We start from the raw sequence: 27,313 nt of genomic DNA on the forward strand, positions 1-27,313 counted from the left end.
AGTACGTGACTAGTGTCTTAATTTATCGACCCAGGAGGAATAAAAAGATCAAGACGACATCAGCTGTATTTTGAATCTATACGGGACAGTCCTCCGTTCAGTCATTTTATTGTCCGGGAGAATAGAAAGAAAAAGAAAAGAAAGAAACAAAGAAAGCATTAGGAGGGACGAGGAGGAGAAAGAGTAAGGAAATAGAGAGAATGGTTAGTCAGAAGAGAAGTGGTAAGAGAGAGCTATGTAAGCGTGGAAAAGGAAGGGGAGTGACAGAGAGAGAGAGAGAGAGAGAGGGAGAAAGGAAGAGTGTGATTTGATATTAAGGAAATAGAAAGAGTAAAAGGAAGAAGGAAGAGGGAAGCAGGAGAATGAGGGAGTAGTTTCTCGGAAATGAAGCGAAAAGGAAACTAAGAGAGAGAGAGAGAGAGAGCGGGAGATAGAGAGAGAGAGGTCAGGAGATAGAGAGAGAGAGGGCAGGAGATAGAGAGAGTTAAAGAGTAATATGATAGTAAAGAAATAGAAATAGTAAAAGCAACAGACATGGAGAGAGAGTGTTGGTGTGAGAAAATTATGAATAAGAGAGAGAGGACGAAGAGAGATAAAAGGGTTGCGGGTTATTTGATGATAAAAGAGAAAGAAAAAATAGAGAGGGCGGTGTTGTAATGGTCGTTTGGCCCTAGGTCAGCCCTGATGAAGGAAAACCTACGATGAAGGACAATCCAGCCATTGCCATCCAGTCTGTTTCTAACATTGGGAAGAAAATGAAGCTCACATTACGTTACGCAACGTCTTTTTTTCTTCTAAGACTGTGTCGTCTGATTTGAAAGAGATTTGGCTGCTATGTCTCGCAGATCACTCAAATATGTGTATGTGTGTGCGTGTGTGTGTGTGGTAGCAGTAGTATAGGAAAGAGAAAGAGTAAAAAGCAATAGAGAGGGGGCGCGGTTATATGTGGTGGTGGTGGTGGTGGTAGTGGGAAAAGAAACAGTAAAAGACACGAAAGGGAGATAGAGAGAGTGACGGAAATAGGAAAAGCAAGAGAGGGGAGAGAAAGACAGATAGAAACAGTAAAAGCAAAAGACGGAGGGAGATGTGTGTCTATATGTGTGTACGGTGGTGGTGGTGGTGGTGTCGGACAAAGAAAGCGAGACTGGGGGAGTGTGATGCATGTCTACATGTGTGTACGGTGGTGGTGGTGGTGGTAGACGGAGAAAAAGAAAGAGTAAAAAACATGAGGGAGGGGGAGTGTCTATGTGTGTATGATGGTGGTGGTGGTGGTGATGGTAGTAGACAAAGAAAGAGAAAGTAAGAAACAAGAGATCGAGAGAGAGAGAGAGAGCTGTATCTATGTGTGTACGGTGGTGGTAGTAGACGAAGAAAGAAAGAGTGAAAGACAACAGAGAGTAAGTATGTAGGGACGGAGGTGAAAGAAGAAAGAGTAAAAGACAAGAGAGAGTAAGTGTGAAGGTACGGAGGTGAAAGAAGAAAGAGTAAAAGACAACAGAGAGTAAGTATGTAGGGACGGAGGTGAAAGAAGAAAGAGTAAGAGACAACAGAGAGGAAGTGTGTAGGGGGACGGCGGTGAAAGAAGAAAGAGTATAAGTTGTGTGTGCGAACAGACGTAACTAGTGCACATTACCCCTTGACCTCCACTAAAACAAGACAGAAGCAATGTCGACCAGCTAAAAAAAACTCTGGATGACAACATGTAAACCAAATACAAAATGTGCGGATAAATACAAGTTGTAGCGACGAAATTTCACTCTTTTAGGTAAGTGGACGTCGACATTTATCCGTTGTTTCGGTTTACGACGAATGTTAACCCGTTGAAGACGTGTCAGCCTGGAAATGTTGCCTTGGAATAATAATATATTTAGTGTGTGTGTATGTATTAGTTTGTGTGTGCGTATTAGTGTATGTGTGTGTGGGGGGTATTAGTGTGTGTGTGTGTGTGGGGGGTATTAGTGTATATGTGTGTGTGTGTGTGTGTGTGTGTGTGTATATTAGTGTGTGTGTGGGGGTATTAGTATATGTGTGTGTATTAGTGTGTGTGTGTGTGTGAGTATTAGTATGTGTGTGTGTGTGTCGGGGAATAGGAATACAAATTATACAAATATAGAATGATCCGTGCTTGATCTGTGTTGTATGGAGAGGAAGACAAGGCAATTCGTCGTTGAAGAACGAAATAATGATGAAGCAGTTGTTCATTTTTTACGTTTTGTGTTTTTAATGTTTTGGTTTCGTTTAAGTTTGATTGAGTTGGAAAATGTCATCGATCAGAAAAAAGACGAGTGTTGGTGGGTTTTATTGTGTCCTGACTACATCATCTCAGTAAATAAGAAACCATTGAATTGATGGAGCATTATATATATATATGTGTATGTGTGTGTGTGTGTGTGTGTGTGTGTGTGTGTGTGTGTGTGTGTGTGTATGTTTGTATAATGCTCCATAAACGCATTTTGTCTCTGATTACTTTATTATCTGTAATGCATGTAGGAATATATATATATATAAAGAAACTATACTCAGTGAAGACAGGCACTCGTATGTGTGTGTGTATATAGATAGATAGATATGTATATATGTGTGTGTATGTATATATATATATATATAGAGAGAGAGAGAGAGAGAGAGCCTGAGATGTATATATGTGTGTGTATATAGATAGATAGATATGTATATATATGTGTGTGCATATGTATATATATATATATAGAGAGAGAGAGAGCGAGCGAGCGAGAGATATATATGTGTGTATATAGATAGATAGATAGATATGTACATATATGTGTGTGTATGTTATATATATATATATATATAGAGAGAGAGAGAGAGAGAGAGAGAGAGAGAGAGAGATGTATATATGTGTGTGTATATAGATAGATAGATAGATATGTGTGTGTATGTATATATATATAGCGAGAGATGTATATATATATGTGTGTGTATATAGATAGATATGTATGTATACATATGTGTGTGTATGTATATATATATAGAGAGAGAGAGACAGAGATGTATATATGTGTGAATATTTAGAGACAAACAGACAGACAGGTGTATACGCGCGTGTGTGTGTGTCTGTGAGTATGTATAAACAGTTATTTTATTATCATCATCACTTAATGTCCATCTTCCATGTTGGCTGAAGTTCAGTGTTCGACAGGATACGACGTGTCGGAAGACTGCGTCATCCATCAACGTCTACTCCGACGTGGTCCCTATGGCTGGATGCCCGTCCGGACGCCAACCACTTTACAGAGTGCACTGGCTATTATTATTATTATTATTATTATTATTATTATTTTTTTTTTCGTAGCATCAGCACTAGTGGACATTACATTGTTCCATACAAAACTAAGTATGCAGAATATGCTATTAGTAAAAGAGAATAAAAACGAGAGGGTGCTATGGTTATATATATATATATGGGGTGATTGCAATAGATTTATTGTTGTGATAGGGTGATAGTGGAGAGAGTAGGTAGAGCAGGCATTAACTGGGGAGAGTGTATATAAAGATACGTGTGTGTATACAGATATTTGTGTGTGTGTATATATACTCTTTTCCTGGTTTCAGTCATTTGACTGCGGCCATGCTGGAGCACCGCCTTTAGTCGAGCAAATCGACCCCAGGACTTATTCTTTGGAGGCCTAGTACTTATTCTATCGGTCTATTTTTGCCGAACCGCTAAGTTACGGGGACGTAAACACACCAGCATGGGCTGTCAAGCGATGATGGTAGGGGGACAAACACAAACACACACACACACATATATATATATTCATATATACGACGGGCTTCTTTCAGTTTCCGTCTACCAAATCCACTCACAAGGCTTTGGTCGGCCTGAGGCTATAGTAGAAGGCACTTGCCCAAGTGTCCATGCAGTGGGACTGAACTCGGAACCATGTGGTTGGTAAACAAGCTACTTACCACACAGCCACTCCTGCGCCTATTATATACACAAACACACACACACACACACACACACACACGAAATAAGTTCAATACGCTCTGGAATTGTGAAAGATGGGCTTCAATTTTTCTAAAAGTGGATAAAATAATAACGAATGCATACGTACTTGTACAGACAGTTTTGGTGCGTGACTTCTGGTCTACCCGCTGTATGCATGAATGTGTATATATATATGTATGTATGTATATCTATCTATATGTGTGTATGTATGTGATCATTAATTGAAGTCCGTTTTCCTGCTGGCATGAGTTGAACTGATTGACAACATCTTGTGAGCTAAAGGGCTACTCCAAACTCAGCTGTTAGCTCTGGCATGGTTTCTATGGCTGGATGTCCTTCCTAAAACCAACCACTTTACAGTGTGTACTGGGGGCCCTTTTTTGGGGTGGGGGTCATACCACCAATGCCAGTGATGTTGCCAAGTAACTTGCAAGACAGAAAAAATTGGGGGGAAGATGGCTTTATGCCAAGAGTTGAAAGGCTAAAGCTTGTTTTGTTATAGAGGGGGAGACATGGCTGCCACACACATATAGAGCGGAGTGGAAGTAACTGGGATGGAAAAGTGCCCATGCAGTGCCAGTTAAAAACATCCAGTACACTCTGTGGAGTGGTTGGCATTAGGAAGGGCATCCAGCCACAGAAACCAAGCCAGATTAGACTGGAGTCTGGTACAGCGTGCCAGCTCTGGTCAGACTGTCCAACCTTTGCCATCATGGACGACAGACATGAAATAATGATTATTTATATATATCTTAAGATAAATATAATAAAAAGATTACACGTGTTTCATAACTAATTTATCTTATGATATTTACTTTACTTTATATTATACTCATTTATTGTGCTTTTAATTATTAATTTTTCTATATGTGATAGTAGATTTTCATCGATGAGTTCTTGAAACTTGGTTATTATATATATATATATGTATATATATATATATATATATATATATATATATACGTATATATACTTACAACAGTGGTGACGCTGGCGTTCGGTCATATAAAAACAAGTAATAAATGAGTATATGCATATATACGTACATGTATGTACATACTTACATCTACCTGTATATATAGATGCATATCTGGGTACAGGACATTGCAAACAAAACGTAGACAAAATGATAAACAAGTACAGAAAACACACAGGCCACATAGAGAACATTTCCTTCATCAGCTGCCACCATTCAACGCTGGCGTTTCGTGCTTCCCAACCACATGGTTCCAGGTTCAGTTCCACTGTGTGGCACCTTGGGCAAGTGGTCTTCTACTATAGCATTGGGCCAACCAAGGCATTGTGAGTGGATTCGGTAGATGGAAGCTGAAAGAAGCCCATTGCATGTGTGTGTGACCGACCTCTTGTCTGTGTTTGTCCCCAACCACTGCTTGACAACCGGTGTTGGTGTGTTTACATCGCTTTAACTTAGCAATTCAGCAAAAAGATACTGATAGAATATGTACCAGGCTTAACAAAAGATATGTACTTGGGTCAATTCATTCGACTAAAATTTCTGCAAGGTGATGCCCCAGTCTGGCCGCTGTCTAACGACTGAAAACAGTAAAATATATATGTATATATATATATTTGCAAATAGCAATGGATTACTCCAAACATTTACCAGTTTGCTCTCAGTTAGGTATTTGAAATAGGTTATCCAACAGTTGATGTATAAATCCAATAATATTCTCATAAGACATGAATACATTCTTATACTTGTATGTTGTTGACAGTGACTTCGAAGTTTTGGCCATTGCGGACTGATGTGTGTATGTACTTGTAGCAATTGAATATTTTTTTTTGGCTGATGTCAATACTGTTGGATTGTATGTCAAAATTCCAATGATTTCCAAAAGAGCAGCAGATGACAAGATGTCGGCTGTGTCCCTTTAGATTTAAACTGTTGTTATTGTGAAGTTTGTACGTTCCCCTTTTTGATTCAGTCTTCAGTATGTTTGTCACCACATTGATTGCATCACACACACACACACACACATATATATATATATATATACATATATATATATATATATACATATATATATATATATATATAATACATATATATATATATATATATATATATATATATATACATATATATATATATATATATATATATATATATATATATATATATATATATATATATATATATATATATATATATATATATATATATACATATATATATATATATATATATATATATATATATATACATATATATATATATATATATATATATATATATATATACATATATATATATATATATATATATATATATATATATATATATATATACATATATATATACATATATATATATATATATATATATATATACATATATATATACATATATATATACATATATATATATATATACATATATATATACATATATATATATATATATACATATATATATATATATACATATATATATACATATATATATACATATATATATACATATATATATACATATATATATACATATATATATATATATATATATATACATATATATATATATATATATATATACATATATATATACATATATATATACATATATATATACATATATATATATATACATATATATATACATATATATATACATATATATATACATATATATATATATATATATATACATATATATATATATATATACATATATATATACATATATATATATATATACATATATATATACATATATATATATATATATATACATATATATATATATATATATATATATATATATATACATATATATATATATATATATATATATATATATATATATATACATATATATATAGATATATATATACATATATATATATATATATATATATATATATACATATATATATACATATATATATACATATATATATATATATATATATATATATATATATATATATATATATATATATATATATATATATATATATATATATATATATATATATATATATATATATATATATATATATATATATATATATACATATATATATACATATATATATACATATATATATACATATATATATACATATATATATACATATATATATACATATATATATATATATATATATATATACATATATATATACATATATACATATATATATATATATATATATATATATATATATATATATATATATATATATATATATATATATATATATATATATATATATATATATATATATATATATATATATATATATATATACATATATACATATATATATACATATATATATATATATATATATATATACATATATATATACATATATATATATATATATATATATATACATATATATATACATATATATATACATATATATATACATATATATATACATATATATATATATATATATATATATATATACATATATATATACATATATATATATATATATATATATATATATATATATATATATATATATATATATATATATATATATATATATATATACACATATATATATTTAAGTCTACCATAATGTAAAAGCTTGCCGATATCTAACCCAATAAAGCTAATGCCACTAAAATTCAAATCTACTATTACTAATAATCAGTTAAAAAATTCTACCAAGACAAATTAAAAATAAGATGTTAACAAGCATTAACACAGAATGAAGCAACGACAGACAAACCAATAATACTGGTCCCAGTTGTATACTAAACACTAAAAGAACCATCCTAAAATACAACAATATCCATTTCAACACATGGTTTCACATCAGGAATTTTGAAACACAAATTTATAAACATATAGGTATGTACGTATGTGTATGTATATATATATATATATATATATATATATATATATATATATATATATATATATATAAAACAACAAAAATTTTATATCTTGGACATGGAGTTACCCAAGGTTTCGCATCCACAAGGCTTTGTTTGCTTTGTGTATGCAAAAACTTGGGTAACTCTATGTCCAAGATATAAAATTTTTGTTGTAATAATTACTGCCCTACTCTTTAGAGTGTGCTTCTTTCTGATATGTGTTTTTTTATTAACTGTCTCGACATATGAGTGTAGAAAAATAGCCAACAACCAATGAAGGGTCGTTCTTTGTGTTGCTTGTTTTGTTTTCCATTTGTATCTTTCGTTGTTTGAAAAAATAGTTCATATTCCATGTATGTCTTCTTTCTCAAGATTGGTACTCAGGCAGTGTGTTATGTATCCCAGTGCCCCAATAATTACAGGTATAAACCTGAACTTGTAGTCTGAGTAGAATAACTGTAGATTTCTCAATAGTTCAGCGTAGGTATTTATCTTTTTCTCCAATCTTTAGCTTTATGCTAACATCTGCTGGGCAGCTGATTTCCACAACTGTACACAGTTTCTCCTCTCTGTCCCAAATCACTATGTATTTCTATAGGTGTGTGTGTGTGTGTGTAGAGTCAACAGATGAGATCCAGAGACTCTTGGTATAGAGAACACTTAGTAGCACTCGAATGATCCAATTTTAGACTCCGATGTCTTTACGAGGGACCAATTCTGCAGGATAAAGAGTAGCTATAAGAGGAATCCCGATGAGCAGATATGGAAACATTTATGCAGATAAACAAATTAAATATAACCGCTTGGGCAAGCTTATATTCTTAATTTTGTTTATCCATATAATTCTCTCTCTGTATGTATGTATGTATGCATGTCTGTCTGTCAGGATGAGAATGATGATTATCATAATTTTACATCCACTCTCCGTGGAGGTGCAATGGCCCAGTGGTTAGGGCAGCGGTCTCGTGGTCATAGGATCGCGGTTTCGATTCCCAGACCGGGTGTTGTGAGTGTTTATTGAGCGAAAACACCACAACTTTCTCTCACTCTTACTTCCTGTTTCTGTTGTGTCTGTAATTCAAAGGGTCAGCCTTGTCACACTCTGTGTCATGCTGAATATCCCCGAGAACTACGTTAAGGGTACACGTGTCTGTGGAGTGCTCAGCCACTTGCACGTTAATTTCACGAGGAGGCTGTTTCTTTAATCGGATCAACTGGAACCCTCGACGTCGTAAGTGACGGAGTGCCAACAACAACAACATCCACTCTCCATGCTTACAAGAATAAGGTGGGTGGGTGGTAGTGGCCTGAGTCTGTTCTCAAATGGAATTAGGGTCTTGTTAGACATTTCAGAGAACCAGTCCTCACTTTTTTGTAACGCCAATCTCTAGGTGTATTTTATCAAGGTACCAAACACCAGAGAGGTCATATCTTTAAGTCGGGACCAAAAGGGTCACCTCTCCACTTTCTGTTGTCTCTGCTCATTTGCTGATCACTTTACAGAATGTACTGGGTACATGTTATCGTGAGCGCTACCGGGGGTAGGGGCCCTCAAAACTCTACATTGTGTTCATTGGGGTCAACATGACCAGTAGAGTGCACAGGGCAGAGGATGAGATGATGACTGCAAAAAAATAAGAGTGGGAGGAGAGAAAATTGCAAGAGTATAGTAGGAGTGACAATGATCAGGGAGAGGGAGAAACGGGAAAGGGAGAGAGAGTGTGTGTGTGTGTGTGTGTGTGTGTGATTGATAGACATAAAAATTATTGGTAGTAAGAATCTGATGAATGTTAATAAAGAATTAATTAAAAGTTAAGAAAGTGGAGGTTATCAGAATAAAAGGTAAGGTTTGCCCAAGATACCACCACACAGTGGGACCGAACCCAGGACCATGTGGTTCGTAAGCAAACGTCTTACTACACAGCCACTCCCACTGTAACATTCATGCATGGTAACATTACTGCACATCTTGAGATGTGTGTTCACGTCCTCCCTTTCTAGCTCCCACGAGTCCTTTGCCTTCAAGGCCACGTCTCACTGCCATACAGAATCCCACTTTACATACATACAGGAGTGGCTGTGTGGTAAGTAGCTTGCCTACCAACCACATGGTTCCGGGTTCAGTCCCACTGGGTGTCACCTTGGGCAAGTGTCTTCTACTATAGCCTCAGGCCGACCAAAGCCTTGTGGAGTGGATTTGGTAGACGGAAACTGAAAGAAGCCCGTGGTATATATGTATATATATATTTGTGTGTCTGTGTTTGTACCCTCAACATCGCTTGACAACCGATGCTGGTGTGTTCACGTCCCCGTAACTTAGCGGTTCGGCAAAAGAGACCGATAGAATAAGTACTAGGCTTCCAAAGAATAAGTCCTGGGGCCGAGTTGCTCAACTAAAGGTGGTGCTCCAGCATGGCCACAGTCAAAAGACTGAAACAAGTAAAAGAGTAAAAGAGAGATACAACCTGGCCTTCGCTCTGAGAGAGAAAGAGATGCTCTTTGTCGACAACTGAGGTAGTTAGTAGCTTCCTGAACTTTTCCTAACTTGTTTTTTTTTTTTTTGCTCACCATTTACCCAACTAACTTAATTAGCTGTGGGAGTCAGGTGTATAGTAGCTCCCACTGCTAATTAGGTCACCTAACCTGCAGGCCTGGTGTTGGCATCTGGTGCAGGGCATACATCTGATCTTTGGTGTTGGCTGGTAAGCTATCTAGGTGATGGAAAAAACCATATAAGAAAACCTCAATAAATATGTTTTTTACTTGTTTCAGTCATCACACTGGCCATTCTGGGGCACTGCCTTGATATATATATATATATATCATCATCATCATCATCATCGTTTAACGTCCGCTTTCCATGCTAGCATAGGTTGGACGATTTGACTGAGGACTGGTGAAACCAGATGGCAACACCAGGCTCCAATCTGATTTGGCAGAGTTTCTACAGCTGGATGCCCTTCCTAACGCCATATATATATATATGGGAGAATTTACGAAAAAAACAACAGACGAAGACAGGTGGTGTAAACAACAAATGGATGTATTAGTTTAACGCTCGGGAATAGAGAAAGTCTTTGACGTTTCGAGCTACGCTCTTCAACAAAAAGGAACACATAAAGAAATAAGGAGAGGAACATGGAGAAAAAAAATGAGAAAAAAAAAATGGAGAAAAAAAAAGGAGAAAAAAAAGAAAAAAATGAGAGAAACAAGGAGAAAATATACATATACATATATTGTTTTAGTCATTTGACTGTGGTCATGCTGGAGCATCTCCTTTGCTGTAAAAGGGATTTGGATGGTTGGGCCTCCAACCAGGCCTTTCACGATACCCTTAAAACCAGGAACTTTTTAGCACCCCCCCACCTCTAAGGCATATTAGTGGAAGTATGTTTTTTTGTCTCCTTGTCTTGACATTAAGTGGTTTCTGTAAATTAATGTCATTCATTTCCATGCTCTGTTGCTATGGGGGGAAATATTACCTTGCTTGGAAACGAGTAAGGGTTGGCAACTGGTAGAGCATCCAATTGTAGAAAATCTGCTTCGGTAAACTTTGTCTGACCTATGCAACTATGGAAAAGTGGATGTTAAATCGATAATGATAACGGCAATAACGATCTTATTGAATAATTAGATGGCTGTCAAATGACTAAATGAAGCAATTTTTTTAATATCATCATTGTTTAACACTCGTTTTTCATGCTGGTATGGGTTGGACAGTTCAACAGGATTTGGCATGCTACAGAGCTGTGCTGAAATTCCAGTGTCAGCTTGGCATGTTTTCTACAGCTGGATGTCCTTTCTAATGTCAACCACCTTAGAGTGTGTACTGGGTGGCAACATCACTAGTGCCAGTGGCATATGGGTGCTTTTTTCATGCCACTGGACCTTGTGAAGTTGCTAAATTAGCTGCTAGACAGGAAAGAGAAAAGTACCATGTCCTCCTTATTTACCAGATTAAAATAAAATAAATGCGCCCTTTTAAAGCCTAGCCAGGCTCATGGGCCCGGTTTCCCGGTTTCAATGGCGTATGTGTTCCCCAGCTGGACGGGACGCCAGTCCATCGCAACGTTACTCATTTTTGCCAGCTGAGTGGACTGGAGCAACATGAAATGAAGTGCTTTGCTCAAGAACACAACGCGTCGCCCAGTCCAGGAATCGAAACCACAATCTCACGATCATATTTACCAGATTGCATGCATAAAATTACTCAAGCATGGCAACACCAATGAAAATAACAATAAAAACAAAACCACAGAATTGTGAATATAATTTGAAACAAGGTGTAAGGATTTCTATGTAGCAGCAACTATGATACTATTAGCATTTCAAAGAAAAACTCGCATTTGGAAAGCCATGGTAATTGCATTTTGATATAGTCACCACAACAGACATTTGAGTCAGTGGTTTAATTAAATAGATTGACCAATAGGTTTTATCGATCCTCTGAGGATGAAAAAATAAATTGGAATCTGTAAGATTTAATCTATTAAAAGCTAAATAATTAAAATGTAATAAAAATGTAAGGGCTGGCAGTGCAGATCACCACCACACCAGTGTTCTTTGTAGATCAATATCATCTGCTGAACAAAGTCGGTGGGAAAGACTTGCAATTTGCAGCTAAATATCTCTCGAATCGCACCTTGCTTGTTGGGGAATATTTGAGAGGGAATGCTGGCTTTATACCAGGTGCTGAGAAGCTAAAGTATTCTGGGGGGACAAGAACAGGTGTCTTGTTATATATGCATATTAATTAAAATAAGTATACATGTACTTATTCACACGTACAAACGTGCTACATTTTCCTCTTCATAAAGTTAAACTCTATTGTAATTCTTTGCATTTATTTTGTAAGATATGGAAGCATGTATTGAAACCGATGTTGGTGTGTTTACATTCCTGTAACTTAGCAGTTCGGCAAAAGACACCGCTAGAATAAGTACTAGGTTTACAAAGAATAAGTCTTGGAGTTGATTTGTTTGACTAAAGGCGGTGCTCCAGCATGGCTGCAGTCAAATGATTGAAACAAATAATAATATATATATATATATATATATATATATATATATATATATATATATATATATATATATATATGAGAGAGAGAGAGAGAGAGAGAGAGACACAGACAGACAGACAGACGTACACATATATATATACATATATATATACACACATATATATTATATACACACATATATTATATACACACATATATATTATATACATATATATATTATATACATATATATATTATATACATATATATATTATATACATTTATATATATATATATATATATATTATATATATATATATATACATACGACGGGCTTCTTTCAGTTTCCGTCTACCAAATCCAATCACAAGGCTTTGGTTGGCCTGAGGCTACTGTAGAAGACACTTACCCAAGGTGTCACGCAATGAGACTGAACCCAGAACCATATGGTTGGGATACTCATGGTTAGTTCATGTTACTCCATAATGAGCATAGGCCAGTTTCCTGGTTTCTCTGGAGTGCACTGGAGCCGAATGAGATGAAGTGTTTTGCTGAAGAACACAACACAATGCACTGCTTTGTCCAGGAATCGAAACTGCAATCTTATGATCATGTGTCTGACAACCTAACCACTAAGCCATACACCTCCACATGTGCTCATAAATTAGTGTATGGTGGTTGGTGTTAGGAAGGGCATCCAGAACCATGCCAAAGCAGACAATGGAACATGTGGCAGTCCTTGAGCAATTGGCTCTTGTCAAACCATCCAAACCCATGCAACATGGAACATGGAGGTTAAACGATGATGATGGTGATGATGACATTACATGCTACCCTTCTATTTTTACAAAAAATCAAAATAAATCAAATGCGCCCTTTTAAAGCCTAGCCAGGCTCATGGGCCCGGTTTCCCGGTTTCAATGGCGTATGTGTTCTCTAGCTGGACGGGACGCCAGTCCATCGCAGCGTTACTCATTTTTGCCAGCTGAGTGGACTGGAGCAACGTGAAATAAAGTGTTTTGCTCAAGAACACAACACGTCGCCCGGTCTAGGAATCCAGGAATCGAAACCACAGTCTTACGATCATGATGCTGACACCCTAACCACTAGGCCACGTGCCTCCACTTCCATTTTTACAACTGTGTCCATAATGCCTCTGCCCTACCCTCTCTCTCTCTCTCTATCTATCTATCTATTAGTAACATGAATAAAGGAAGTAAGCGCCCAAAAGGGAGCATCTATGTGGTTACCAGACTGGCAAGAAAAAGCAATTAAAGCCTCCCTTAAAATCGCACTACGATCATCTTAAAAAATAATGGATACATTGGATAACTCTGTCGGGATGGTCTATGTAGGAGTGTCTTTAATGTGTTGGGTAAAGGTTGAACTAGGACTAACCAACAACTACACGAGTCATAACACTGCTTGGTATAGGGGTATGCAGTAATGTTGTTGTTGTTGTTGTTGTTGTTTCGCCTCGGGTTAACTCTTATTTAACGAACCTGTAACCAAAAGAATTCCATTTATGAGCCATCTCATCATTTTGGGGCTATTTAACTCTTTGCTTGGATGTTAAATTTATCCCAACCACTTGAACATTTTTCAAATTTGCCCCTTCAGCATATTTTCAAAAAATATTTTTGCATGCTGATGAAGAAAATCACATTTTATTTAAAAAAAAATTTTCCTAGAAACTAATAATAGTGAAATTGCAAGCGCTTAAAGTTACGTAATTTTAGCCTATCGAATGCTTCCATTGCGAACATGTCGTAGGTCGGAGCTGTTTGTTGTCATGGAGATCAGCGAAGATGGAGATAAGTCAACGAAGACAAAACCTTTACGTGGTCTCTCGAACTGCTAGAAATAGCAGCAAAATCTTCCTTATACTACACCATAACGTCTAAAAAACCCAGAAAGGATGGCACATTATATGACTTAGCTGGGATATTGGCATTTTTCATTCATTATTAAAGCACCAAAGCGCACCAAATGGTTGAAAGAAAATTTAATAAAATCTTTCCACGTTAAACACGCCATTTCCTTTCGTAAAATGGTGACGGTGTGGTTTTTTTTAAGGGAGATTTCTAAACAAGTCTTCTTCCATACACTGTGGCCTTCCATTCAGTAACACTTGAGTAAACCTCAGCAAGGTAGCTGAGGTTACTAGAAAAATGTATTTTTATAAGCTGGTCAGTGGATGACCGGCTTCTAAAGGGCGAAAGGGTGGTCGGTGCAGATCACGCCACCACATTCGCTCTCTTATGCACATCAATATCGTCTGCAAAATGGAGTTGGCGGGGAAGACCTGCAGTTTGCAGCTAAATTTCCCTCAAATCGCACTTTTGCCTTTCTTGTCTTAGAGAAAACAAAGACACATTGAATAATGTAGTCTTAGGTAGACTTTGTCGGACTGAAATACTGGATGATAATGGTGATGATGACATTATATTACATTCCATTTGATAATGATGAGGTCTACTGGATCATGAGTTGACCCTGGGTTAAACCTCTGCTCCATATATAAACCTCATCTCCCCCCCCTCTCTCTCTCTCTCTCTCTCTCTCTCTCTCTCTCTATATATATATATATATATATATATATATATAAGGGACAAAATCCAAAATTACAGGTAAAAACTCAATTGAAATCAATTTATAAAAAATTAAAATTAAATTGAGCTTTACAGATTAAAATATATATAAATATATAGTTTTAGATAAAAGAACCAAGTTTCATGAACTCATCGATGAAAATCCACTATCACATATAGAAAAATTAATAATATATATATATATATATGTATATGTATATATGTATATACATACACACACATCCATATACACATATATACATACACGCACCACCTGAACAACTGCTGCTTACCCTCACGCGCACAATCACCCCCTACTACTAACCACAAAACAACTCCGTCAGGATACACATACCACCACCGTTTCCACTCCTGCTACCAAACTACACTCAGTCCACACCATCACCAACTACATTCAGTCACAGTACATACCACCAACTACTAAATACACTTTGTCAAGATATACCGACACCACCACCACTACCGGCATTCCAGACATTGTATATTTCTTTCTCCTCTATCAAGTCTGTCAGAGCATTTCTACACTATTTTCACCCTTTTCTCAACTATATGGTTGTGTGCATATATATATATATATATATATATATATATATATATATATATATATATATATATATGCACACACACTTATATACATATATATATAGATACACACACACACACACACATATACATGTGCATATATATATATATATATGTGTGTGTGTGTGTGTGTGTGTGTGTCTGTCTATCTGTATTTGTGTGTACACATACATACACTCACACATATATAATTAGGTAAACGTTTGTATTTACAAACAACATGGAGCAGTGTTTGATACAAGTCTATAGTTTTCGTTTGTGATACGGAAAGTTCACGAAATATAACCTTTTAATTTCCTGTACCTGATCTTCAGGTTTGTGTGTAAGTATATTTGTATGTGTGCATGTGAGTGAGTATGTATATATACACATGTATATGTGTGTGTGTGTGTGTGTGTGTATATATATATGTGTGTATATCTGTGTGTGTGTGTGTATATATATATGTGTGTATATCTGTGTGTATCTATGTATATATATATATGTGTGTGTATATGTATATATATATATATATGTGTGTGTATATGTATATATATATGTGTGTGTATATATATATGTGTGTGTGTGTATATATATATGTATGGGTGTATATATATATATGTGTGTATATATATGTATGTGTGTATATATGCATGTATATATATGTATGTGTGTGTGTGTATGTATGTATGTATGTATATCATCATCATTTAACATCCGTTTTCTATGCTGGCTTGAGATGGGCAGTTTGACAGAGGAACTGGCTAGCAGAAAAGCTGCCCAGACTTCATGTCAGGGTTTTGGCATAGATTCTACAGCTGGATGCCCTTCCTAATACCAACCACTCTGCAGAGTGGACTGGGTGCTTTTACGCAGCACTGGTGTGAGGGTGCTTACATGGCACTGGTATGGGTGCTTTTTATGTGGCACCAACATCCATGATCCCACAAGATCAGGGACAATCAGCTGGAAATGGATGCATGGGACATGCCTGTATACAAGAACAACCATGCTTCTACTTAGCTTGACATTATATATATATATATATATTGTGAAGGCATGTGGCTTAGTGGTTAGGGTATTCGGATCGCGATTGTAAGGTCGTTAGTTCAATTCCCAGTGACGCATTGTGTCCTTGAGCAAAACACTTTATTTCACGTTGTTCCAGTTCACTCAGCTGGCAAAAATGAGTGGTACCTGTATTTCAAAGGGGCCAACCTTGTCACACTCTGTGTCACGCTGAATCTCCCTGAGAACTACATAAGGGGTACACGTGTCTGTGGATTGCTCAGTCACTTGTCTTTGTGTCTGTGTTTGTCCCCCGCCACCTCTTGACAACCGATGTTGGTGTGTTTACATCCCCATAACTGATAGAATAAGTACTAAGCTTCCAAATAATAAATCCTGGGATTGATTTCTTTGATGAAAAAAAAAACCCTTTAAGGTAGTGCTCCAGCATGGCCGCAGTCAAATGACTGAAACAAGTAAAAAAAAAAAAGAATATATCTGGCTTTATTATGATGTAATACATGAATGTACTCACTCACACAATCTTCCACTGATTTTTTTGCGGAAGAAAGGGCCCATGTGCACTGCCCTCACAGACCCTATTAAAACCAGTAATAGCAATGCTCTTGCTTGGTGTTCCACTTGAATTACAAGGTTCAGTCGTGCGGTAAAACCTTTGCTTCAAGACCACATGGTTCCTGGTTCAGTCCCACTGTGTGGCACCTTGAGCAAGTGTCTTCTACTATAGCCTCGGGCTGACAAAACCCTTGTGAGAGAATTTGGTAGACAGAAACTGAAAGGCGGTGAGCTGGCAGAAACGTTAGCACGCCGGGCGAAATGCTTAGCAGTATTTCGTCTGAGTTCAAATTCCGCCGAGGTCGACTTTGCCTTTCATCCTTTCGATGTTGATTAAATAAGTACCAGTTACACACTGGGGTCGATATAATCGACTTAATCCGTTTGTTTGTCTCCTCTGTGTTTAGCCCCCTTGTGGGCAGTAAAGAAATAAGAAGCTGAAAGAAACTTATGGTGTGTGTGTATTTATTTGTGTGTCTGTGTGTCCCCCTCCACTACCATCACCACTTGACAACTGGTGTTGGTGTGTTTATATCCCCATAACCTAGCAGTTTGGCAAAAAGAGACCAACAGAATAAGTACCAGACTTTAAAAGAAAATAATGGGGTCAATTCACTTGATTGAAATCTTTGAAGGCAATGCCCTAACATGGCCACAATGCCCTAACATGGCCACAGTGCCCTAACATGGCCACAGTGCCCTAGCATGGCCAGTCTAATGATTGAAACAAGTAAGAGACAAAAGAATTGTAGGGATAACATCAGCAGTGAGGGAATTCTTGAGGATCTTTGATCTGAAGAAGACGGACTGAGTGTCCTCGTTAGTGTTAAGTCCTTGGAGGAAGTGAAGACAATATGTGTCAGAGGAGGAAGAGTGGAGATTGAGTCACTAAGCCTGAGTGGAGGTGAAAGGAGACCAACCAGTTCTGAGAACAGAGGCCATTGTTGTAAGAGCAAAGAGACAGCATGTCTATGGGTGAGAGTCTGGAATAGTTATTGAGTGACTTCAGGACAATCAGTTGGTGACCTTGTAAGACATGCAGTCTGGAATATTTGTATACAGGTTGCCGTCGACTTACGACCTGTCCGACTTACAGCCGATTGACTTTGCAACAATCGGCGCGCCAGCTCCCGACAGCAATAATAATAGTCCAGTTCAAATCTAATGGGTTTAATTTCTTAGAGATTAACCTGTCTGTGAGTGATGTCAGTTAACCACCGCTTCCCATAGGTTTGTTTATCGATTGCCACTGTGGTTATCACTCTTTTACTCGTTTCAGTCATTTGACTGTGGCCATGCTGGAGCACCGCCTTTAGTCGAGCAAATCGACCCCAGAACTTATTCTTTGCAAGCCTAGTACTTATTCTATCGGTCTCTTTTGCCGAACTGCTAAGTTATGGCGACGTAAACACACCAGCATCGGTTGTCAAGCGATGTTGGGGGGACAAACACAGACACACAAACACACACACACACACACATACATATATATATATATATATATATAATACAAAGAATATATATACATGTATACACACATATATGTACATACTTACATCTACATGTGTATATACATGCATATCAGGGTACAGGACGTTAGAACAATAAACTACAGACAACGGAACGAACACATAGGAAAACGGAAAGCCCCTTGGAATATCCCTTCATCAGCTGTCTCTATTCTATCTAGACGTTTCGAAATATATATACATACATATATACAACGGGCTTCTTTCAGTTTCCATCTACCAAATCCACTCACAAGGCTTTGGTCGGCCCGAGGCTATAGTAGAAGACACTTGCCCAAGGTGCTACGCAGTGGGACTTGTTGATCTTTTAAAATACTTCCATTTCTGGATGGGATATTACGTTTTCTCTTCCTTTTATGCAAACTGTCAAACTTAACCCAAACACCATGTATATTATATACATGTGTGTGTATATATGTGCTCGTTTCTCCTCTTTGTTTTGCTTCTGTCAATCTTTGGTGGCTTTTAGCAATAAAAGTAACTAAATATTCTTATTATAAAATATGGAAATTTCCATGCTATATGAAATGTGTACATGGACGTTAACAAATTGTTTTTATATACCATTCTCGGCTTCACATATGCCTGTGTAGTATGCTCAGAATTCGTAGATCAAATTTCAACTCATGTGAGAACCACCATTCGTTATTCAATTTGTTTGTTTAGAGAACCGTTTGTATATATGGGTGGGTGTATCATTGTATACGTCTATATAAGTGCATGTATGTTAATAAATGATTATCTTAATTGCCTGATTAAGAAAGCCGTGGTTATAAAATGACTCAATGCATTTCAATGTAGACTTAGATATTTTATTTATACAAAAGGCGTACCAACACTTGTACAGACGCTTTAATACTAATGGACGTTAGTCTATTAGTTTCTCATCACATGGGGCTCATGTATTTATATATGTCAACATATGTATACACATATACGTGTGTGTGTGTGTTGACATATTTTATTGTAATATCATCCCTACCTCAGCAAAATATCGGGTCTTCATCCAGTTATAATTGGATGTTTTATTGACTCTGTGTGTGGGGGTTGTAGGGGGTTGCGGTGGTGGCGATAGGGGAAGAATCGGCTTAAGGTTTGACCCTGAGTCGGGGAGCAAGTTTGAATCTGTTTGAAATCTGTTCAATGGAATCTCAACTGGAATTTCACTGTTTTAAGGTTTACATAGTCAACTGGATTATGGTTGTTAGCGTGATGGTGGCGATGGTGAGGCTGTAAGAAAGAAAAAAAACTTGGCTGGGTGGCAGTAGGGGGTTGGGTGGTGACATACTGAAAATGGTGTGAGATAAGGAGGAGGAGAAAGGAGACTGTGTAGGGAGGGAATCGTGGCGGCGGTGGTGCTAGAGAAAGGAGACTGAATCTCTTTTTTTTATTGCTCCTGTATATATTTTTCTCCACACGATTTCATGACATACTTTCACTCATTTGTACATACATACGTACGGTATGCTTTTTTTGCTCGCTCATGTACACATACCTACATACACGCACATACATACATACATAAACATTCATTTATTACCCTCATAATGTCTTCAGATTATCTCGGGTTTGCTCACACCACCACCACCACCCTCTCTCTCTCTCCCTTCTCTTTATTCCTCCTCCTCTCTCTCCTCACTTCGTTTCTCTAGTTCCATTCCCCCACACACATACACATGCTCGCACGCGCAGTTTTGTCTCTTTCTCTTTCTCTTTTCCTCTTGCTCCCGTAGTATTTACTCTCTCTCTCTCTCTCTCTCTTGTATTCACTCCCTCTCTCCCTCTCTCTCTCTTGTATTCACTCCCTCTCTCTGTCTCTCTCTCTCTCTCTGTCTGTCTCTCTCTCTCTCTCTCTGTCTCTCTCTCTCTCTCTCTCATTATTTTCAACCGAAGTATCCGAAGTTTCAAACTGTTAAAAAAAAATCTTTTAATCTGTGACTGAGATTGAAAAGATCCTTTCTTCCATATTTCCGTAACTCGCTCTCAGCTTTCCGTCGTCTCCCCGTCCCTCACACACTCTCCTTATCAGCCAACGGGTAAAAGCCCCTATGCGGTAACACTACCTGCCAGAAATAGGAGTCAAAACATCCCGTGGATCCCTCATCCCTTTTTTTCAATAGGGAGCACATTATACGATAGTGTGGTCCTGGTTGGAATGCCTACGGTCATAGACAGCTTGCTTACTCAGGAACTGACCTGTGGCTAAACCACACGAATTATTTATCTTTCTGGGTCTTGTTCATGTTCTTTCAACCACTTGAAGTTTTTCAAATTTTCAACATATTACTTTCAAAAATGTATAGTTCTGATGTAGTTTACATTCTGGTGACGAAAATTGCATTTTAAAAATTTTTTCTAGAAATTAATTTTAAAAAAATTTAGGCGCAGGAGTGGCTGTGTGGTAATTAGCTTGCTTACCAACCACATGGTTCCGGGTTCAGTGCCACTGCGTGACACCTTGGGGGTCGACCAAAACCTTGAGAGTGGATTTGGTAGACGGAAACTGAAAGAAGCCCATCGCATATATATATATATATATATATATATATATATATATATATATGTGTGTGTGTGTGTGTGTCTGTGTTTGTCCCCCCCAACATCGCTTGACAACCGATGTTGGTGTGTTTACGTCCCCGTAACTTAGCGGTTCGGCAAAACAGACCGATAGAATAAATACTAGGCTTACAAAGAATAAGTCATGGGGTCGATTTGCTCGACTAAAGGCGGTGCTCCAGCATGGCCACAGTCAAATGACTGAAACTAGACGACGAAAGCATTTAAATTCATGTAATTTTAGCCAATCGGGAGCCTCGATTGCCGGACATGCAAGTCGTAACTGCTTGTCCTACGGGACCAGCGCACAAAACTTTGACGTGGTCTCTTGACCAGCCTGAAATAGCAGTCAAATCTTTCTTAGACTACACCATAACGTCTTTAAAAAAAAATCTGTCCCTCCTTGTTCCCTCCTTCATTGTTTTTTATTTAATTTTATTTGTTTCAGTCGTTTGACTGCGGCCATGCTGGAGCACCACCTTTAGTCGAACAAATCGGCCCAGCACTTATTCTTTGTAAGCCTAGTACTTATTCCATCGGTCTCTTTTGCTGAACCTCTAAGTTACAGGGACGTAAACACACCAACATCGGTTGTCAAGCGATGATGGGGGACAAACGCAAACGCACACACACACACACACACACACACACACATAGACACACACACACACACACACACACAAACACACACACACACACACACACATATACACGACTGGCTTCTTTCAGTTTCCGTCTACCAAATCTACTCACAAAACTTTGGTCGGCCCAAGGATGTAGTAGAAGACATTTGCCCAAGGTGCCATGCAGTGGGACTGAACCTGGAACCATGTGACTGGTAAGCAAGCTACTTACCACACAGCCCAATTGGAAACCTCCCTTCCTGGACATACCAGAAGTCGTGACTGCTTGTCCCCATGGGAACAGCACAACAAGTTTTACGTGGTCTCTCAACCTGTTAGAAACAGCAGCCAAATTTTTCCTAAACTACGCCATAAGAAAGAAATTTCTTCAAAAAAAAAAATGACAAGATCTATCCCGCCTTGTTTCCTCCTCCATCTCCTCTTCTCAACCACATCTTCCTAGATGTTCTGTAAACAATAAATGAACCTGGTTAATATCTAATCTTTCTCTGTCTCCCACTCCTACAAATCCCCTCCCCCCTCCATCTAATCACACAATTTCCTCAGAAACCGTTTATTATTATTACCTTTTTAAGAGCTCCCTTAATGACTGGTATTGTAAAATTATCGGAGGGGGGGTGTAGGTTGGCGGGGTGGAAGGAATCAAGCGCCCTCTCGGCTCCCCTCTTCTCCCCCACCCCCTCTTTTTTTCCTGTTGAAATTATCCTATTACTGTAGCTCCTCTCACCAACACCCTCACTATTCCCCTCCTTTTTTTCTCACTCCCTTCCGCTTTCCCTGCTGCTGCCATTCCAAGCGCTGCAGAATTACCATACTGTGTGAAAGAGGTCTGCCCCTTTTCTCCTCTTCTCACACTCTTCTCTTTCTTAATGCCAGGAAATGCTTTTTCAATTTGAGAATTCATTACATTTGACAGTTTTTTGAAGAATATATATCTTCCTCTCTTCAGCTGCCTTCTTTTATTTCCAAATTCCCCCCCCCCCCTCTCTCTCATAATTCCTTACACTCTCTTGCTATGCCTACACTTGCACACCCCCTCACCCCTCCTCCACATCTGACCCTTCTTCCCAGACAGACCCCTAGAGCAAGATGGTGAGATCTTGTTACCCCCATCTGCCCTCCTCTTTCTGCACTCCCAAACTTTTGGCATCTATTTGAAGAAAAACTGCTTTTTTTGTGTGTGTGTGTGTCTGGGGAGAGTCATACTGTTTTAGTGCCTAATTAATTTAACACTCACCGGTCTGATTTCCACTAATTTACTTATCTATTTTTACTAAAATTTTCGTTGCATCTTGCAACCTTTGAAATAGTCATTGACTTTGTCCATTATTTTTTTGTGCACATGCATGTGCATCAGTGTGCATGCACATACACATATGTATGTATATATATGTGTGTATACATATATATATATATATATATATATATATATATATTTGTGTGTGCACAATTTGTATGTATGTATTCTGCATATCCATGTGCTTGTGTGTGTGTTTGTGTTTGTATGTATGTATGTATGTATGTGTGTATCTATCTCTGTCTCCTTGTGTGTGCATGTTTGTGTATGTCTGTGTATGAGTTTGGGTGACTATATAAACTGTAGGTATTGGGGTATGGCACTTTCATTCATTTTCATTTTTCATTTTATCTAGTTTCAGCTCATGAGCTGTGGCCATGCTGGGGCACCGCCAGTACTGTGATGGCTGACATCTCTCACTTGCAACTGCTTCCTATTCCTTGATATAAAAAAAAAAGACACCCCCTCCCCCATACACACACATCTCTGCACCCTTTTAGGTCTCACAAGTTAAGTAGTATTTATCTCCACTTAAACACGGATGTTCTGCTAGAACAAACTTTACTGCGGTATTTACCATGAGAAAAAATCTCATATTGGCATTTTGGTGCAAAATGACCTCATTTATATTGCTAGCAGGGAGATAAATCCCTGCCACCTCCAGCACCAAGAACACCAGATCACGTGGTTTCAACCTTCTTTGGTCTCATCAGTGATGGATGTTCAACCACTAGAGATAGCAGGGCAAAGTCGACCTAGACGGAATTTGAACTTGGAACATAAAGATTGAAAAAATGCCTCTTAGCCAGTGTTTCCCAACCTGTGGTCTGCAGATCCCTGCTGGTCTGCAAAGGTAGTAGTGAGGGTCCATGAACATGTCCTGGAGTCCATGAGAGAACTCATTTAAATAAAAGGGGTCTTTGGTAGTGGAAAGGTTGGGGACCACTGTTCTAAGCATTCTGCCCAACATGCTAATGGTTCTGCCAGCTCACCACATTAAGCTTTTTTAGATATTACTAGCAAGACAGCTATTAAAAGAATGGAGGCGTTGACTTCTTTGTAAGAAATCTGTAGAAATTATGAGGTGACTTCATGCTACAGGAACCAGCCTGGAACAAAATACATGGCATGTGAAGCAGCATTGTAAAACAAACAAACTCAGCTGTCAGGTTGGGTAAAAATTTGTCATTAGCAACACCAGTGATTTGTTAAGGAGATGGCAAAGGACTGAGACACCTGATGTCCCGTTATACTCAAGAAGACCCCCTCCGCCACAGCAGAATTGATACCGGCGTTGGTGCCACATGTAAAGCACCCAGTGCACTCTGTAGAGTAGTTGGCATTAAGAAGGGCATCCAGCTGTAGAAACCATGCCAAAACAGACAATGGAGCCTGGTGCAGCCTCTAGCCTTACCAGCTCGGGTCAAACCATCCAGCCCATACCAGCATGGAAAATGGAGGTTAAATAATAATGTCGATGAAGAGGAGAGTTTTCTGTGTCTGTAGAAGCAAAATTTGTCTAAGCACACAATTAATAGCAGATACTTGCTGCTGATAATGTGCAAAGACACAGAAATCCTGATTCAGCAATTCCACCATGGCTGATAGACTTCTGCCAGAGATGTACCACCTGGGTAGGCAAGGTAGGCAGTTGCTTACCCTGAATGAAATAGATCGATAGTAACGTTTTCCTTTTATGGTAAAATAAGCACCTAATTCAATAAAATTATGAAGGTTACTCTGATTACTATGCATAAAATGCAAAATATTTTATTTTTTTATAGATTATGTAGGCATAATTCGCCCCTGCCTTTCAATTTCAGTATTAAAGCTACGCATAGTACTGCTGTAGTACATGTGCTGCGTACATTCCTACAACAACGTTTTCTTTACGCACTATAAAGGCAGAAGTAAATCTGCTTCCAACTCAGTCACACGCCTGTGTTTCGCTTATTGTTTTGTGTGTTTTACTACATAAATGTCACCAACTGCTTACCCTGAGTAATTACTCATGGCATGAGCCTGACTTCTGCACTTTTTTAGCGAAATACATCTATACAAGAAGCTTTCTCAAGATGACTACTGCAGTTTTGTGGCTTTCAATAGTATATCGATATTAAGATATAAAGAAGAACTAACACTGCTTCTGTTGCTAATAGGCACAGGAGTGGCTGTGTGGTAAGAAGCTTGCTTCCCAACCACATAGTGCTGGGTTCAGTCCCACTGCCTGGCACTTTGGGCGAGTGTCCTTGGGCCAACCAAAGCCTTGTAAGTGGATTCGATTGATGGAAACTGAAAGAAGCCCATCATATATGTATATATGTGTGTGTGTCTTTGTGGTCTCTGTCCCCCACCACTGCTGTTTGACAACCAGTGTTGGTGTGTTTAGATCTCTATAACCTAGCAGTTCGGCAAGAGAGACCAATAGAATCAGTACCAGGCTTCATAGAATAATAAGTACTGGGGTTGGTCTATTCGACTAAAAATTTTTCAAGATGGTGCCCCAGCATGGCCACAGTCTAATGACTGAAACCAGTAAAAGAATAACGAATGTGTGTGTGTATGCATGCATGTATGTGCATGCATGTGTATGCATGTATATGTGTACACGCTTGTGTGTGTGTGTGTGTGTGTTCCTCCTCCTACCACTGACATAATATATATCATTGCTCAAAGTTTTGTCTGTCCTGATTTTCTTTCCTTGAGAGTCTTTACCATTTTTTTTTTTCTTCCTTCCTTTCTTTCTTTCTGCTGACATGACATTACCCTCCCCCCCTCTTCTTCCCCCCCCCCCACCACTGTCTGCCCTGCTTCTTCCATTCATTCTCTTGAGTCACTCTGTAATTGAGAGTACTGTTGGAAGGAGTACACTGGTAGGGGGGGTACTGTCTGTTAACAGGTTTTTTCCTCCTCTTCCTTATTCCCTAATGGCACCGCTCGTTCTCCATTCTTCTCGTGTTGCACTTAATTTCTGCCGCCTCATCCCAGCCAGCCACCCAGACATTTGTGAGATATTTCTTCAAATTTCACACCGCTGACCTCAAGAACGGGTTGGGTCGCATGGAGCAGGAGTAAGCAAAGCTGGGCTGAATCAGGAGGGACTTGGGTGACAAAATAGTTTCAAAAACTCTGTAATTTCCTCTGATAAATTTTTACCATTTCATTCGGTCTCGTGTTTCCATAGATTTTTTTAAACATTTTGTGAGGTCCTCACCCATGTTTCAAGTTAGAGTCTTTATGTTTTTTTTTTTGGAATACCAAGTGTGAGGGAGAGGAGATCCTTAAATATTTTTTTACAATATAACCTTATCCTGGAATGTTGGGGAAACTGATTTTATATTCTTTTATTCTTTTGCTTAGTTTCAGTCATTTGACTGCAGCCATGCTGGAGCACCGCCTTCAGTCAAACAAATCGACCCCAGATCTTATTCTTTGTAAGCCTAGTATTTATTCTGTCGGTCTCTTTTGCCGAACCGCTAAGTTATGGGACATAAACATCAACATCAGTTGTCAAGCGATAGTGGGGGGGGGGGTACAAACACACACACACACACACACATATATATGCGATGGGGCTTCTTTCAGTTTCCATCTGTCAAATCCACTCACAAGGTTTTGGTCGGCCCGAGGCTATAGAAGACTTGCCCAAGATACCATATATATGTGGGACTGAACCCATATATATGTGGTTGGTAAG

At 37.8% G+C, this 27,313-nt stretch overlaps 1 protein-coding gene across 1 annotated transcript in view; it reads left to right on the top strand.

Annotated features, from left to right (window-relative positions):
- Positions 1-1,645: 1,645 nt before the first annotated feature.
- The window catches only part of LOC106877441 (protein limb expression 1 homolog), a 40,688-nt gene continuing 15,020 nt past the window's right edge, over positions 1,646-27,313 (top strand). Inside the window, exon 1 of the mRNA XM_089340906.1 lies at positions 1,646-1,765. The gene's annotated coding sequence lies outside the window, so the exon portion shown is untranslated. The remainder of the gene's footprint in view (positions 1,766-27,313) is intronic.

This window comes from Octopus bimaculoides, chromosome 24 (assembly GCF_046866305.1).
Source record: "Octopus bimaculoides isolate indiv1 chromosome 24, ASM4686630v1, whole genome shotgun sequence".
In the NCBI taxonomy this organism is placed as follows: domain Eukaryota; kingdom Metazoa; phylum Mollusca; class Cephalopoda; order Octopoda; family Octopodidae; genus Octopus; species Octopus bimaculoides.